The sequence below is a fragment of the Myotis nattereri genome (genome assembly GCF_964212035.1).
Source record: "Myotis nattereri genome assembly, chromosome: 13".
NCBI lineage: Eukaryota > Metazoa > Chordata > Mammalia > Chiroptera > Vespertilionidae > Myotis > Myotis nattereri.
Genome location: NC_138088.1, coordinates 37,886,150 through 37,902,468, shown reverse-complemented (window position 1 = coordinate 37,902,468; position 16,319 = coordinate 37,886,150).

Genomic DNA, 16,319 nt, shown 5'->3' with positions numbered 1-16,319 from the left:
AGGGCATCTGGCCAGCCTGCCCCAATAGGGCTGATCGGGCCTGGTCAGTGCAGAGTGGGGGGACGGGGGGCGGGGGGGCCGTGAAGGGCCATACAGGGAGGAGATGTGGGCGGGGCCGGCCAGGGGGAGGGGCCTCAGGCAGTTGGCCAGCTGGCCCTGCCCCCTGGTCGAACTCCAGATCAAACTCCTGGTCGAGGGGACAATTTGTATATTGGCCTTTTATTATATAGGATATATATATATTTTTTTCTTTTCTTTTTTTAGCTGTATTACTTCGGCTGATAAAGAAAAGAGAAGCCACATCCATATAAATTCCACAGAGGGACAAAAGCCTCATAGGACTGACTGTCCCTCTCTATAAAAAAAGGAACAAATACCAAGGGATATTGTAAAGCCAAAAGTCAAGACTTGGCTGCTATTTCCAATCAGGAAGCTATTTCCAAATTCACTAATTGAACTTTAACACGGTGGGAGCTCAACAAATGTGTGACAGATGAGTGGAACGATAGATGGAATGACAGACGGATAATTAATTGAACTAATGCTTAGAGCAGTTCTTGATTCAGTTTTCCTCTGCTGCAGGGACAAAGTGAGAGGATTTTCTGGCCTAGCCAAGCAGAACTTGAGCAGTTTGGGGAACTTGGGTTCAATACCCATGAGGTATGTAGGAGTTTATTAGTTCCCTCCAAAGACAGAAGGAAATGAGCTTGGAGTTGATCATACTGCTGGGCTGAACACAACATGAGTGTGCCCTGCCTGACTCATGCCCATGAGTCGTGTCCTTTGAGCTATTTTTCCTCTTTATTTTGTATCCATAGCATTATTTCTCCAACTCTGAATAACTGGGCGTACTTAATTATATTTTGTATATGTCTTCCCCGGAGGTTTCGTTGCCATATTATTGTTCTCATTGGTCGGTTTATGCCATAGAATAAAAACAATGCATTCTGAAAAGGACAGTGTGTTTTTTTGCATGAGGGAAACAAAGAGTCGTAATTGGTTTTGGTTGTTAAACACTGAGAATAGGCCCTGTCATCTCTATTTAAACTCAGTGAAATGAGAAAACAATGTTCCAACTCTGAATGAATAATCCATATTGCCCAAGCTGAGTCATTGTAAAGGGATAGGTGGGGAAAAATGGAAGGGAAAATAAAGGCCATGATGCAGCACAACTGGGAAGCAGGCGCTCGGGTCCTCACGAAGCTGTGTGTCCTAGAGCAAGTCAGTTAACCCCTCTGCCCTGTTTCTTCAGCTACAGAAAGAAGGGGATAGGCCCTAGCTGGTTTGGCTCAGTGGATAAAGTGTCAGCCTGCGGACTGAAGGGTCCCTGGTTCAATTCCAGTCAAGGGCACATGCCTGGGTTGCAGGCTTGATCCCCAGTAGGGGGCGTACAGGAGGCAGCCGATCAATGGTTCTCTTTCATCACTGATGTTTCTATCTCTCCCTCTCCTTTCCTCTCTGAAATCAATAAACATGTACTTTAAAAAAAAAAAAGAAATAAGGGGACAAATCCTGAGGATCTCTTCCTCCTTCAGAGCCTTGCTTTTTTCCTACAAGAACCTTGCCCTTTACTAGCATTATGGGTTTTTCCAAGAAAAACTGTTAAAAGGTCATTTTTTCAGGTAGAAACTAGTTGTATTTTCCCTCTTTCTTTGACTTTATCATACCTTCCTTTCAGCCCCAGGCCATCTGTTCTATTTCAGTTTTTTTCAATGTTGTTTTTCTGGCTGCCCTTGACATTGTCTTTCCTTTCTCCCCATTCCTGGGGCTTACTGCAATGTCAATCTCAGAGAAAACTGGGTTACAAGAATTGTGAACACTTATATTGAGTCAGAACAGGTAAATAACATGTCCATGGAAAAGGTACTTGAGGTATTTGCCTCTGAGGTAACTGTCATCAGCCAAGGTTTCACATGAGCTCTTCTAATATTTGCGTTTTTAAATGGTGCTTTTATGAGACAGTGTTTGAGCCAGCAATTCCCCTCTAGGAATGCACTTGCACAGGAGCACAGGCTATAGGTTCTACAGAATCGCTTGGAAGAGCCAAATTGGGAACAGCCTAACTGCTCTGCAAAATGTCTAGTGCGTGTTAGTGTTGATTATTAGCATTGAGCGAGACCGGGAATTCTTTTTTCTTGTTTTCTTTGGGTTCTAGTCTGGCTTTTACTCTCCATTGATCTCAGGTGATTTGGGGAAAGCTATTCAAGATCTCAGCGCTTTGGTTCCCACAACTACACTGTGGGAATACTGCTGGTATCTTCCTCACGGGCTTGTTTTTTTGTTTTGTTTTTTGTATATATATATATATATATATATATATATATATTTATTTAATATTTTATTGATTAAGTTATTACATATGTGTCCTTATCCCCACATTACCTCCCATACCCCCCACTCATGCCCTCACCCCCCTGGTGTCTGTGTCCATTGGTTAGGCTTAAATGCTTGCATAGAAGTCCTTTGGTTGATCTCTCCCCCTTACCCCCACGCTCCCCTACCTTCCGTCTGAGGCTTAACAGTCTGATCAATGCTTCTCTGTCTCTGGATCTGTTTTTGTTCATCAGTTTATCTTGTTTATTATATTCCGCAAATGAGTGAGCTCATGTGATATTTATCTTTCTCTGACTGGCTTATTTCACTTAGCATAATGCTTTCCAGTTCCATCCATGCTGTTGCAAATGGTAAGAACTCCTCTTTTACTGCAGCGTAGTATTCCATTGTATAGATGTACCACGGTTTTTTAATCCACTCATCTACTAATGGGCACTTAGGCTGTTTCCAAATCTTAGCTATGGTGAATTGTGCTGCTATGAACATAGGGGTGCATATATCCTTTCTAATTGGTGACAGGGGATTCTTGCTGCCAACACAATACTTAGCAGTTTACATTTGTATAGCATTTCATCATTTACAATATGCTTCTCCATACCTTATTACATTTGATTTTCATAATGACCCTGTGTTGAGACCCCCCTGCCCCACAGTTGAGAAAGCTGAGGGCCAACATCATATTGGAGACGTTGTGGCTGTTAGGTGGGACCCTGCTCTTCCCACACTGGGTCCTCGGTTCGGTCCTAACCAGGTCATCAAAGCCCATGAAATTATTATCACAAAATTGACAAAACTGTTTCTGAAACTCCTTTAAAATCTTTAAAGTCCTCAGAAAGGGATCAAGGAACACATACTTGGCTATGTAACAAGGCAGAACGCAAATCAAGAGGCCTAATATTGAGTTCCGGAGACCCAGACGAATTACTCTTGTCTTGATAACTCAGGGAGTCGCTATGACCCAGGCATGTACTAGGTTATAATCTGCGGGTGGACTCAGCTCACAGGCCCACCTCCAGGTCTTCTTTTCAGGCATTGAAGGCGGTCCTTAGAGCCATGTTTTCTTCCTGATTCTCAACTGCGTTCTGCAGAGGTGAGGTTGCCCATGGAGTTCCAAGATGGGGATGGTGGGGGATAGCATTGTACTAAAAATCAAGAAAACAGGTTGCTGAGAAAGAAAGCACCTGAAATATGTTTACTGTTTTCTATTTAAAAATTTTCTCCTTGCTGTTTTCTTTTTTTATAACTGTGGTAAAATGAATATAACATAAAACTCACCACTTTAACCATTTTAAAGTGTACAGTTCCATGGCATTTAGTACATTCATGATGTTGAGTAACCATAATTGCTATGGAATTCTAGGACATTTTGATCACCCCCAAAAGAAATCCTGCACCCATCAGTAACCATTCCCCATCTGCCCACCTGCCGGACACCGACAACCACTCATCTGCTTTTGTCTCTAAGGATTTGTCTTTTATTTTTTGGGTTTTGCGTAACATTCATTTGGAATCCTCTAATGTGTGGTCTTTGTGACTAGCTAACTTAGCATCATGTTTTCAAGGTTCATTCATGTTGCAGCAAGGATGAATATTTCATTACTTTTCATGACTGAATAATATTCCATTGTAGTGATATACCACATTTTGTTTATCTATTCATCAGTTTGTGGATGTTTGGTTGGTTTCCACATTTTGGCTACTCTGAACAGTGCTGCTATGAACATTCACAAGCAAGTATTTGTTTGCTCAACCATCTTCTGTTCTTTGGTGTATGTGGCTAGGAGTGGAATTGCCGGGGCATATGGTAGTTCCGTTGCATTTGTTGGAGATGTTTACTTTTTATCAGTGATAAATCTCAACAAAAAAGTTATGTTGGAATAAAGAGTATGAACTTTGGGGCCGGAGAAACCTGACTGAATCCCAGCTCTTTGAGATTAACTTTCCTCCCACCCAGTTCATGGAAGAGCAGTACCTTGGCCACAGCTGCATTACTAGCAAGCAATTATGTGTGTGATGCTTCGCTATGTCCCAGACTCAGAAAAACAAGAGGAATTTCTCTCCGTTTTTTTTTTTTTTGTTTTTTTTTTTTTTAATGAGGCTGAGGCTTTACTTGTTATGTCCCAGACTGAATAGAAGTGGTGCAAACAAGGTAATGTTGAGTCCATAGTTAACTCATGCTTGCTCCTAGCTCCAACTGCTCATCAAATTAGGCCTTGCTTCACATCTCCCCCGGACCCCCAACACTTACTTTCCAGAAGTCCCAGGGGAGTCTGGTCTCCATGTCACAACAGTGAGTCTGCTCATGTCTGCTGCCTCTGCCTGGCCCTATGCCCTGTCCCCAGCATGCCACTGCCCTCCACAGGGACTCTACTTGTGGCTCCCTTGGGCTAGCAATGCTGCCCATCAGTTTGGGCAGAATGGGATGGGGGGTGGGGGAGACTAGCCCTCTCCCTATCCAGTGTGACATTGTGTCCCTTGGGTTCTAAACCAATAGTACTTGGGTACAGTTTCAAAAAGTCTGTGATAAGCGCAGCTCCTTCCCCCAACAGAGGGCCAGTATTTGCAACACAGGGACAGAAATTGTGGCCACTTCCTCCACACTTCCTCCCTTCCCAGGCTTTCCTGAGGGGGAAAGACAACCAAAAATGAAAACACCAAACCCTTCACCCTCCTTCTTCGACCAAGAACCAAACCACTGTGCGCATCAATTCATACGAACAGGCCTTGGGGTGAAGGGGCCCCCAAATTCCCCACGCCCGCTGCTCTCAGCTTCAGTTCAGCCTGGGCAATAGCTTTCACAAACAGCCTCTCAATCGGTCACAGTCTTGTGAACTAGCCCGCGTCATCCCATTTCGTAGATAGTTACCAAGTATGACAGGGAGGGATGGTCACTGTTAGACCAAACCAAGCCCATCCACCAGCAGCAGATGCAGCACATCCTCACCGGTCATCCCTGGCCAGGGATTTGGTTATCTTAGGGCGCATTGCTGGGATGCCTGCACACCTGCATATCAACCTCCCTGTGTGGCTCCCTTTCTCCAGCTAAGTGTTCACGAATATCCCCGCTGATCCCCTATCTTTGCTGACTATGGTCTTTTATGGCCCCTGATAGGATCCCAGACCACCCTCTGGTTTGTAAAAGTTTTAGACAACATAGGGTCTGTGAAAACAGATGCCAGTCTTGGCTCCCAAAAGGCTAGGGCAGTCAGAAAGGCAGGGCCTGGCTTAGCTGTGTTGTTTACCTGGATGGCAGGAAGAAAATGAGGTCCTGGAAAACACGAGCATAAAAGGCCTGCCATCCATAATGGATGGAGGAGGGGATTTTGAGATTTAGATAAACCTGAGCCAAACGCTCGCCTGGCTTTATCCATCTCTTTCCAGGACCCTCAGGAGTGACAGGAAACCCGACCGCTGAGGGGTGCATATTGGTATCTAATCACAGGTGTGGAAACGGAGGCTCAGAGAGGCTGCACCCCAGACCCAAGGTGACCTAGCTGGAGCACACCAGGGAAAGATCACCCCAAACCAAAACATTAGATGTGGGAGCCCTCACTTCAGACCAGGGTGGTTCAAGAGCCTCCTCAAGCCCAAAGCTGTGCTCTCATCACGGCCCCGGCTGTTGTACTATCCCAGGGCCTGTAAGAGCATGCCAGGCAGCCAGAAGTTGTATGGGCAATATAATTACGTCTCTCTTTCGTGAGTCTCTAAGTAAAGTTTATCGTTTCCTCCAATGATCAAGGTAGGCAACAAACTACAGGAACGTTGCAGGACCTGGAACTTCACCACTAAGATTGTGAGTATATTCATATCATGTCCTAGTTACTGCACATGTCGCAAACGATCATTCGCACTTATCGCTGCCTCAGAATGAAGGCAGCTATTAGGTCTGCTCCTGCATCTTATTCACTGCATTCACAAAAGAGCTGGTATATTTTTATGTCACTGTTTGTTTTTTAAATATATATTAATAACTTTTTATCAATAGAATTGTTTTCCTTTGTAATCACATTATATCTAATATATATATATATTATTATATATATTATAATTATATATATTATATATATACACACACGTATATGCATCATACACACACACATATATACCTATCTATAATTTTATGCATTTTAAGACATTATTTGTCGCATTATTTGCAATAACCAAAAGGTAGAAGCAATCCACGTATTCACTGATAGAAGAATGAATCAACAAAATGTGGTATAAACATATTACAGAATATTACTCAGATTTAAAAAGGAAGAAAATTCTGACAGATGCTACAACAGGAAATAATCTTGAGGACATTACACCAAGTGAGATAAGCCAGTCACAAAAGGACAAATACTGTGTGATTCACTCGTAGGAGGTGCCTAGATACTCAAACAGAAAGCAGGATGGTGGTTGCCAGAGGCTGGGCTGAGCGGGGGAGGGGGAATTAGTGTTGAATGGGGACAGAGTTTCAGTTTTGCAAGATAAAAAGAGTTCTGTTGATGGTAACACAACAATGGGAATGTATTAGATGCCACCGTATGGTACACTTCAAAATGCTTAAGGTGGTACATTTTATGTGTATTTACCATAATCAAAATTTTAAAAAGGTTATTTGGCAAAGGGATCCACAGAAGTCACCAGACTGCCCAAAGAGTTTGTGATACAAGAAAAGGTTAAGAATGCCGCTCTTTATGAAACAATGAAAATGACACATTCAGGGATACAAGCGGGCCTGCGCCCCACCTCCCAGAAGCTCCCCCCAAAGCTTCCCTGGCTCCCTGCTCCTTGTCCAAGGAAAGGAGTCCAGGAGTCAGAGGTCCTATTTCTGTCACTTAGTAGCTGGGTGACCTTGGGCAAGTCACTGAACCTCCCTGAGCGTCCATCGTTTCAAACAGAAGCGTCACCCGCCCCTCCTCCCTCGGGGGCTGTAGGGAAGAGCAGAGGAGGCAGTGCATCTGTGGCCGCCTCACTGTCCACCTTGTCCTGGCCCTGCCTCTGCCTGAAATGCTTCCCCCGCCCCTCAGCCAGCAGGCTCTTCCCGCCCTCTGCCCTCCGCAAGCCTTCTCTGACCTTTCTGGCCAGAGCGATGGCTCCAAATCCACTTTCCGTTAGTGGGTGACCTCTCCCAGGGGAAACCCCTCCCCTCTCCCCTCCTCTTTTGACCAGCAATGAGGAGCAAGGGCTTTGGAGTTGAGTCTGGGCGTGAGCCTGGGCTTTGGCACAGAACCACCACTGCATGTCCTAGAGCAGCGGTTCTCAACCTGTGGGTCGCGACCCCTTTGGCGGTCGAACGACCCTTTCACAGGGGTCGCCTAAGACCATCCTGCATATCAGATATTTACATGACGATTCATAACAGTAGCAACATGACAGTTACGAAGTAGCAATGAAAATAATTTTATGGTTGGGTCACAACATGAGGAACTGTATTTAAAGGGCCAGAAGGTTGAGAACCACTGTCCTGGATGGACAGAAAGCTACTTAACTGCTCTGAGCCTCAGTTTTTTTATCTATAAAATAGGCTGATAATAGCCCCTTCACTACAATTGTTATAACAACTCAGTGAGATAAACATAAAGTGCCTGATACATAGTAGATATTAAGTAAGTGATAGTTAGCACGATTATTCTTATTATATTTATTACTCTTGGACCTGGATGGAAAATGTGTATCCCCCATAGAGTCTTGGACATATTAATAATCATTTACCAGGCTCACAGATTCATAATAAGTACTGGATGCATGGATGAGGAGAGAGAGATGTAGTTTATAAATTCTTTGTCCCAGGTTATCACTCATGGACCTCATACCACCCTGCAAGGTGAGCTAAGCAGGCTTAGGGGTCCCCTGTCTTGGAGGCAGCCTGGCTTCTAAATGTCCTGCTTCAGACTCAACCTCTGTGAGGTCACTCTTGGGTAAATCACTTAATGTTCTAATCCTTGACGCTCAGGCTGGAAAACGAGGAGCCTTTTGCTGCCTACTCCCTCTTCTCACGGGCAGAACCTTTCCCCCCTTCCTCGCCTGTTCTCATCTCTAATCACAGCCCCTCAGGACCTCTCTCTTGTAACTGAGATGATGTTGCCTACCCTTTCCACTCCCGGGTTCCCTTCCCAGGGTACCCAGACCAGGCTGCACTCTCCCCTGGCTGGGACCAGGGCTGGGACCACCCACAGTGGATCAAGGACCAGCCAGGCTGGGCAGGCTCAGAAACGTCTGCTCTTTCATCACCCCCCACTGCCACCACCCAGTGGCTCGCAGCGCAGCGGGGAGGTGGTTAGCGGCCACTGTAATTGTGCTAACCTGGATGTGTCTGCCAGGGCCACTCAGGGGAGGAGGAGGTCCTCAGGAGGCCGGCCACAAAGTAGGTCAGCAGGGCAGTGGGCCGAGGCGTTATCTTCGTATTGCTGTGACCTACCCCTCTCTCCCATCATCCAACCCGCACTGCCTTTGGTTCATGCATGCATTCCTCATGCATTCACTCAGCCACATTTGTCCATTTTTTTCAGCATGCATTTATACCCTATTTTAAGGCACCTTGCAAAGATAATGATGGTGGCGGTGGAGGTGGTGGCGGTGGTGGTGGTGGCACTGATAGTAATTAGCTAATATTAGTTGAGGCACTTGCAATATACCAGGCCCTGTGCTAAGCATCTTATTGCCTCTTGTTATTTATCTTCAAAACTCTGGGAGGTAAGTATTATATTAACATTATACTTGTTATCTCAAGAGAAATAAGGGGTAGAACCCAGCTGATGAGCAACAGAATCCTGGACAGTCTGTCCTAGAACCCAGTTCTTAACCTCTCCACTATACTGCCTCCTAGCTGGGCATACAATGCAGCTACAGTAAATGGTTCAAAGTTTGACAAGTCATTAAAGCAACAAGAGACATAAAACACAAACCCTTCTCTCTGCCTCACACAGTCTAGCCCTATGTGTACAATCATGAGCAAGCGACGGAATTCTCAGCCTCATTTTCCCCACTTGTAACTGAGATGATGTTGCCTACCCTGTAGGGTTATTGTTAGGAGTAAATGTACTAAAGGTGCAAAACACAGAGTTGGTGCCTAATACATAACAGTCCCCTCTCACGATCCTAAACGGGGCCCCCCGGGCTGTGGCACTCCTGAGAAAGACCTTTGGTTCAGCAGTCCTGTGCGATGGGACGTCCACAGCATCAGCAGGAGGCTGAGGCAGAGGAGGGGGGAGAGCAAGTGTATGCTCAGAGACTGTGGAATTGGATAGAAGAGAGATGGGACCTGGTGGAAGGCAAATCCCCGATCTCCTGACACCCTATTTGGGATTTCCAGGTCCTTGTGTTCACAGGCACAGAGCAGAGGATGAGAAGGTGAAGTACCGACAGGCGTGTGCTCTTGCCCCGTGAGGGGGTACGGGAGACGGAGGGTGGAGGGGAGGCGGTGGGCACTGGGAAACTGGAGCAGAGCCAAGTCTCATTCTGTCGGCTCGATGCCATTTGTGCAGCCTCTTGAGTCCCTCAAACAAACAGCCCGGCTCTTTCTATCGGTTCCCATATCTGCCCTGTGCCCATTGACCCACCATCCCCATCAGGCCAGGCCAGGCCAGCTCTCTCCTTTATGTCTCCATGCCCAGTTCGGCCTCTGACATGCCAATGACATCTACTTCCTGTCAGTGGTTTGGCCTGAGGTCTCTCTTTTTCTCTCTCCTCTTTTATTTTTTCATGACTCTATAAAGAATTACGATGCACTTCAGGAGGTCAAAGCATTCTTCAAGGATGGCCTCAGCCAAGAACAGCCTTGCACACCGCCTGCCACCCACAGTTTTGGAGCAGACTTTAGCCATGGTCCAGTGCGCCATGGAGGAGACCTGGGAGACAGACAGTAGGGCGGGGTTTCAGAAAGGGGGGAATATAAATGTACGTTGAGTAGACACATGGCTGAAGGTCCTTTGAGGGACCGGCTGGGGGTAATTAACCTTCAAGCCACTTTCCTCTCCAAGTGTGGCCTCAAGCCACCTGCATCCGAATCGCCAGGAGTGTTGGTTAACACGCTACTCAGACACGCTGAATCAATGCTCTGGGGACAGGACCCCATACTGTTCACTGTGAAAACAGTCCTCCCCTAAGATGCTGATGAATTCTAATGTGGAGCCAATTCAAGCTATTCTTGGTTTCCATTGGCACCTTGTCAAACTAAATGTCCACTTTTCCAAAATGGGTCATTTCCATGCGTAAGGTACCCACACCTCCATCATCAGACCGACTTACCCATGTCATCTCCTGGTATTGTCTCACATCTAACTTGGTGAGCACACAAGCCTCAACCCAAGCTTAGTATTTTGAGAATAAGACCCAGAAATAAGAATTCCACGGAGAAAAAGAAATACAAAAATAAAACTCTCTGTAATCATAGTTTCTCGCACGGGGGAATATAAAAATGGATATGAAAGGGCCCTTTCATCTCGACTTTCTATAAATGTTTAAAATAGGGTTGGTGATAATTAATGTTTCTATAAGTATATGCTTAAGAAGTCGTTACAATCAGCCTTTGTCTGCTCGGAGTTGGCAGCCTGGACCCACTGCATTTCAGAGGGGAATGTTTGAGGGTCATTTCACATTGCCTCACTCCTGGCAAAGCCAGAGCCGCTATAATTCTGCCAAAGAACATAGAGGGTTTCCCAGTCAAGTTCCATCCTGATTTTGATTATTGTTTATCTCCAGTCCCTGTCTGAATAGTCGTAGTAAAATAGAGGAAGTTTTACTCCTGAATCTGAGGTCAGCTTGTAATGAACCATGGTTTCAATTGCATGAACAGCTGCTTCTTTTATAAGCAAGGAGGGTTCACTTACAGTTCAGGGTAACACAGAAATAATTTAAAGAACAAGGACGCTTCTATTCATTTCTTTATTTTTTTATGTTTTTGAAACATTTTGACATTTGAGTGGCTGTAGAATGTGGATTATTGACTAGACTCAACAGGGGGAAAAAAAGCCAATAAAGTTAAAAAAAGAAATACAATATTTCTTGACCCACCCCTACCCTAATCATTATATAAAAAATTTAATTTGTATAGGGAGAGTGCAAATAATTGACCACACATTTTTTTTAAATGGTATACTGGTTGTTTAAAATTTTTTACACCAATTACCTTAAAAAAAGTCCAAAAATAAAATAAACTCCACTCACAAAAAACAAACCAGAAAAAAGAAATCCCACTACAATGTGAACTGAAAATTGACTTGGTTTAAAAATAAATTACAAGAGTATGTCTCCTCTTTACCACCAACTGAATATAAAATGGAACATTTTAGGCTTGCATATTCATATTGCAAATATGTCTGGCACTTACCCAATAATGGTATGGAACACACTGTTTTGTTCCAGATCTGCAGGGGCCTTGCAGGTCATGCAGCCCAGCCTCCCATCTACAGAAGAAACTGCTGCCACCACTGAAAGCCTAGTGACTAAATAAGCTGTCCAGCATCAGGGAACACCATCTCCCAGTGTGGTCCAGTTCTGCTCATCGCCATTTGTCTCTTCAGGTTGACATCTCTCAAAATAAAAAATGTATGTACCCTTGGACCCAGAAATACCACTTCTAGAAGTTCACCCAACAGATACTTGCCTATATGCAAAATGGCGTTATGTACAAAGCTCTACATTGCGGTTCTATTTAGAAACCACCTAAATAGAAGACCAGCTAAGCAAAGTGTGGTACATCCTTACACTGGGATACTTGGACAGTAAGAGCCAACCTATAATGAGTGTAGCAATATGCCAGGCCTCGTTCTAAGCCTTCGGAATATCTTTAATCTGTATGGCTATTATACTCTTGTGCAGATGAGAAAGCTGAGGCGAAGAGAGACTTAATAACTTGCCCAAGATCTTACAGCTAGTGCATGATGGAGCTGGAATTTCAACCCAGGTATTCATTCATTCATTCAACCATTCAACAAATATTTATTGTGTGCCTCCTGCCATACACCCCCTGTGGCAGTAGAACAAAGTTTTTGCTGTCATAGAGATTGCTTCCTATTGGGAGAGATGAACAATAAACAACGATATGTACTGGTACATGCTGCGCCGTGTTATGCTGGAAAGAAAAGCAATGCAGGGTGCGGATAGAGGATGACGGAGGGGTGCCATTTTAGATGAGGTGGCCTTTCTGCTTCACACGTGTGGGTGCAGCAGAGGGGCACCCTGCAGGCTCACAGAGGGCAGCTTGACTCCACAACATGCATTCTTCCCAAATAGGACTGGAAGCCTCTCAGCCATGGACACAGCCATGGACTCTGTGCACAGGTTTGGAAAGTTCTCCAAAGCGTGTTAGGCTTGTGTGAGACAGTGGGAAGGACACACAGTCACTCCTGGGTATGCACATACCTGTCATCGTTGTAAACACGCAGACTCTCTGATGGACACCAGGGCAAAGGGAGTGAGACCTACCTTTACTACCTGCCTTTTTGTACATTTTGTATGAAAATTGAATTATAGATTTTTCTACAAAAGGATATGTGCAACATATATGCAAGTTATGTGGAATAATTTTTAAAAAATACCAAACAACCCTGCCAGGGCGTATACCTTGCCACTAGGACATTCTCAGCTCCAGGGAGGCCCTGTGGGAAATCCTACCTGTTCTTGCATGTCTCCTCACCCAAGCAGCACTTTCCTGAATTTCATGTCTGTTATTCTCTTGCTACTTTTTATAATGCCTTTATTGAGATATACTTCACACGCCACACAATTCACCCATTTAAAGTGTAGTTTGTTGGGGTTTGCTATATTCGTAAAATTATGCAACTATCACCCATAATCAACCTTAGAACATTTTCATTACCCCCCTAAGAAGATCTATACCCATTAGCCATCACTCCCCATCCCCTCTCAGTGACCCCCAGCCCAGCCCTAAGCAGCCAGAAATATACTTTCTGTCTCAAGGGATTTATTTATTCTGGAATTTTCTATAAATGCAATCATTGTGACTGGCTTCTTTCACTTAGCATCATGTATTCAGAATTCATCTGTGTTGCTGCATGTATCAGAGCTTTGTTTCTTTTTACTACTACATAATATTCCATCGTATGGATATACCAAAGTTCATTTTTCAGTTGAAAGATAGTTAGGTTGTATCCAACTATCTTTTACTATCTTTTAAAATAATTTTATTATATTGATATACTAAAGGCCTGGTGCATGAAATTCGTGCACTTGGGGGGTGGGGGGAATCTCTCAGCCCAGCCTGTGCCCTCTCACAGTCCGGGGGCCATCAGTTGGACATCCTTAGCACTGCCTCGGAGGCAGTCGTGAGCCTAGTCATTCTGCCGTTGGGTTGATTTGCATATTAGCCTTTTATTATATAGGATTTTTACTCAATATAGTTTCAGCTGGCTTGATTTTGAGTTTACAAAACTTTATTGTCTTTTGCATGCTATGTGTAGTCTTCTACGACTTACTTTTTTCATAGCAACATTAAGTTTTGAAGATGTTTCCATGTTATTGCATATATCTGTAATTTTTTACTTTCATTATTAGATCCTATTCCATTGTACGAAACTACGATAATTCATTTATCTATTCTGTTGGTGGCCATTTGGCCATTTCCAGTTTGAGGCTCTTATCGTCTTCCCCAGACCATTCTGATATACATCTCCTGGGATATGTGTACAAGCATTTCTCTGGGGGATATTCTACAAGGTGAATGGCTAGGTCATGGAGTATGTAAATGGTCACTTTTTCCAAATGGTTATGCCACCAGGACTGTGTAAGGTTTCTACTGGCCTTCACTTGCTATTAATACATTCTGCATTTTGTACCATGTGCTTATAATGCCTCTTCAAAAATAAGGCAATTTTTAAAAATTTTCTCACATTCAGAAGTAAATTCTGCTTTCCTGGAACCCAGCCACTGACTCTCACTTTATTCTTCAGAGCTAACAGAGCAAATCTAAATCCCACTGTCTGACATGCCAACCCTCCACACATTTGAAGACGATTACCTGATTTGTCGAATGTACCAAGATAAGTCAAGGTAAGAAGACAGAGAAGTTAGGGCTGGAGGTACCCTTCCTTGATGAGCTGTGGAGCAGAATTTCCTGGTTCCTCGGGAGGCTGATGGAATCTATTCTGAAAAGGAGTTCTGTGGGCAATACGTTTGGGGATGATGGGCCAACTGAAGTGAGGACATTTTCTTGGCTGCAGGACTTCTCAGAACTGGTTCCCATTCTGAATTTCTGAGAGAGGTCATAGAATTGAACAGAGCACCATTTGAGAAACACCAAGGTCAAATAGGTCTTAAGAAAAAGTGGTGACTTGCTCCTTAGTTTCCTTGACCTATTTTCATTGATTTTTTATTTCCTTTAAACAGCCAATATTTTTCTGCCTTCCTCCTCCCCAGCCCTGCCTTTACCACCAAAAACATTTCTCACAGAAAAATTTTTTATATCAGTCATTTGAACCTGTCTGAATTTTTATTCAAGTCTTGTCTTTCCCAGAGGTTTTAGCCCTCAGCCCCAGAATAGAAGCTTTGAGCCTAGATTAAAGAGAATTCAAGAAAGAAAAAGTAACTTCAAAAGAAGAATTGAAAGCACTTTCCTTCTCTCCTAATTTCCGCTCATTGCTGTGGTCAGGAAATGCAGGTCCAAATCGCAAAAACCAAATATTGCATGGTATTGTCAGTGGTCATGGACAAATATCTGATGACAAGGATTGTAGTTTGTTTAAAAATAGCTAACATTTCTACTTCACAGATAACATGATATTTTACCCTTCTAACAGCCCTGAGAAATAGCTATTATCTGCATGTTACTAATTATCGTAGTTTGCCGATGAGGAAATGGAGGCATATACAAATCATGCAGCTCTGGAAGTTTCTGTCTGACCCCAAAGTCTACACACTCAACTTCTTGCTCACCCACCATCATGGTCAAGCTCAGGCCTAGTTAATTGCTGCTTTAGAAACCAGCTGAATGGAGCCCCACCTGATCAAAACACATTGAATTGGCCCTCCTGTTTCTCCTGGAACACTAGGTAGTCCATCTCCTTTTGCACCCACTTGGGCATCCAGGGTGTAATTCTCAGCTAAACTCTCTCTGACAAGAACATGCTGGGATTAATTTTGGGCCTCTTATACTTTTCTATGGTCCCAGCTGTGCTCTGTAGATGGATTAAACCAAAGCTCAATTTCGGTACTTCGCTTACTCCCTTGGTCCCATTCTAAACAGAAATCTTCTGACAAGACTTACGTCCCACCATGGACTCGGCCTGAAAATTACCCACATGAAGTGCCTTTTCTTCTCACCGCCACCAAGGGTCCACCCTAGCCCAGGCTTACCCTGAACCCAGATATGTGGGTTTAGACACATACTCAAGAACAGTCAGGGATGCTAGGAAATCCAAATCAAGTCGTCCTCCCCTCGCCATTTTGCTTTGATTTGTGTTCACAGACACCTAGGGATTTAAAGATAATAATAATAATAATAAGGCCGAGTTCCTGGATTAGGTTTTGGCTTCTTGAGGGATATCCCCTCCTTTTACCCAGGACACAATGTTTAGGAGCAACCGCAGTATCCCCAAAGATTGTGATCTGAGAAGAAATATCACCACTAAAACGGTTTTGGAGTGTCTGTCACCAAATTCTGCCTTCTGGAGGAATCTGCCTCATTTACAGGTGCTGTGGTCCTCATTGGTCATTTCTAGACCATCTGACTCCAGCCACCGCCAAATCGATCAGGAGTGACATACGATCCAACGAGGATAACATCCATAAACTGGCCAGCAACCTAGACCTCATATGGCCTGGCTTTAAAAATGGGCCAGACCAGTCAGGTTCCTCCCTTGAGAATTTAAACTAAACCTCCAAGGGAAATTGCCAGGGAACAGTGTGGTTCAATGGAAAAGCCCAGTAGAACTGAGATGGGAGTGGCCATGATGGCTCATGTGCAAGGTGAGATTTGTGGAAGAGGAGAAATTGAAACCACACAGAGAGAGCCAAGGAGAGGAGGGGGGAAGAGTGGAAGC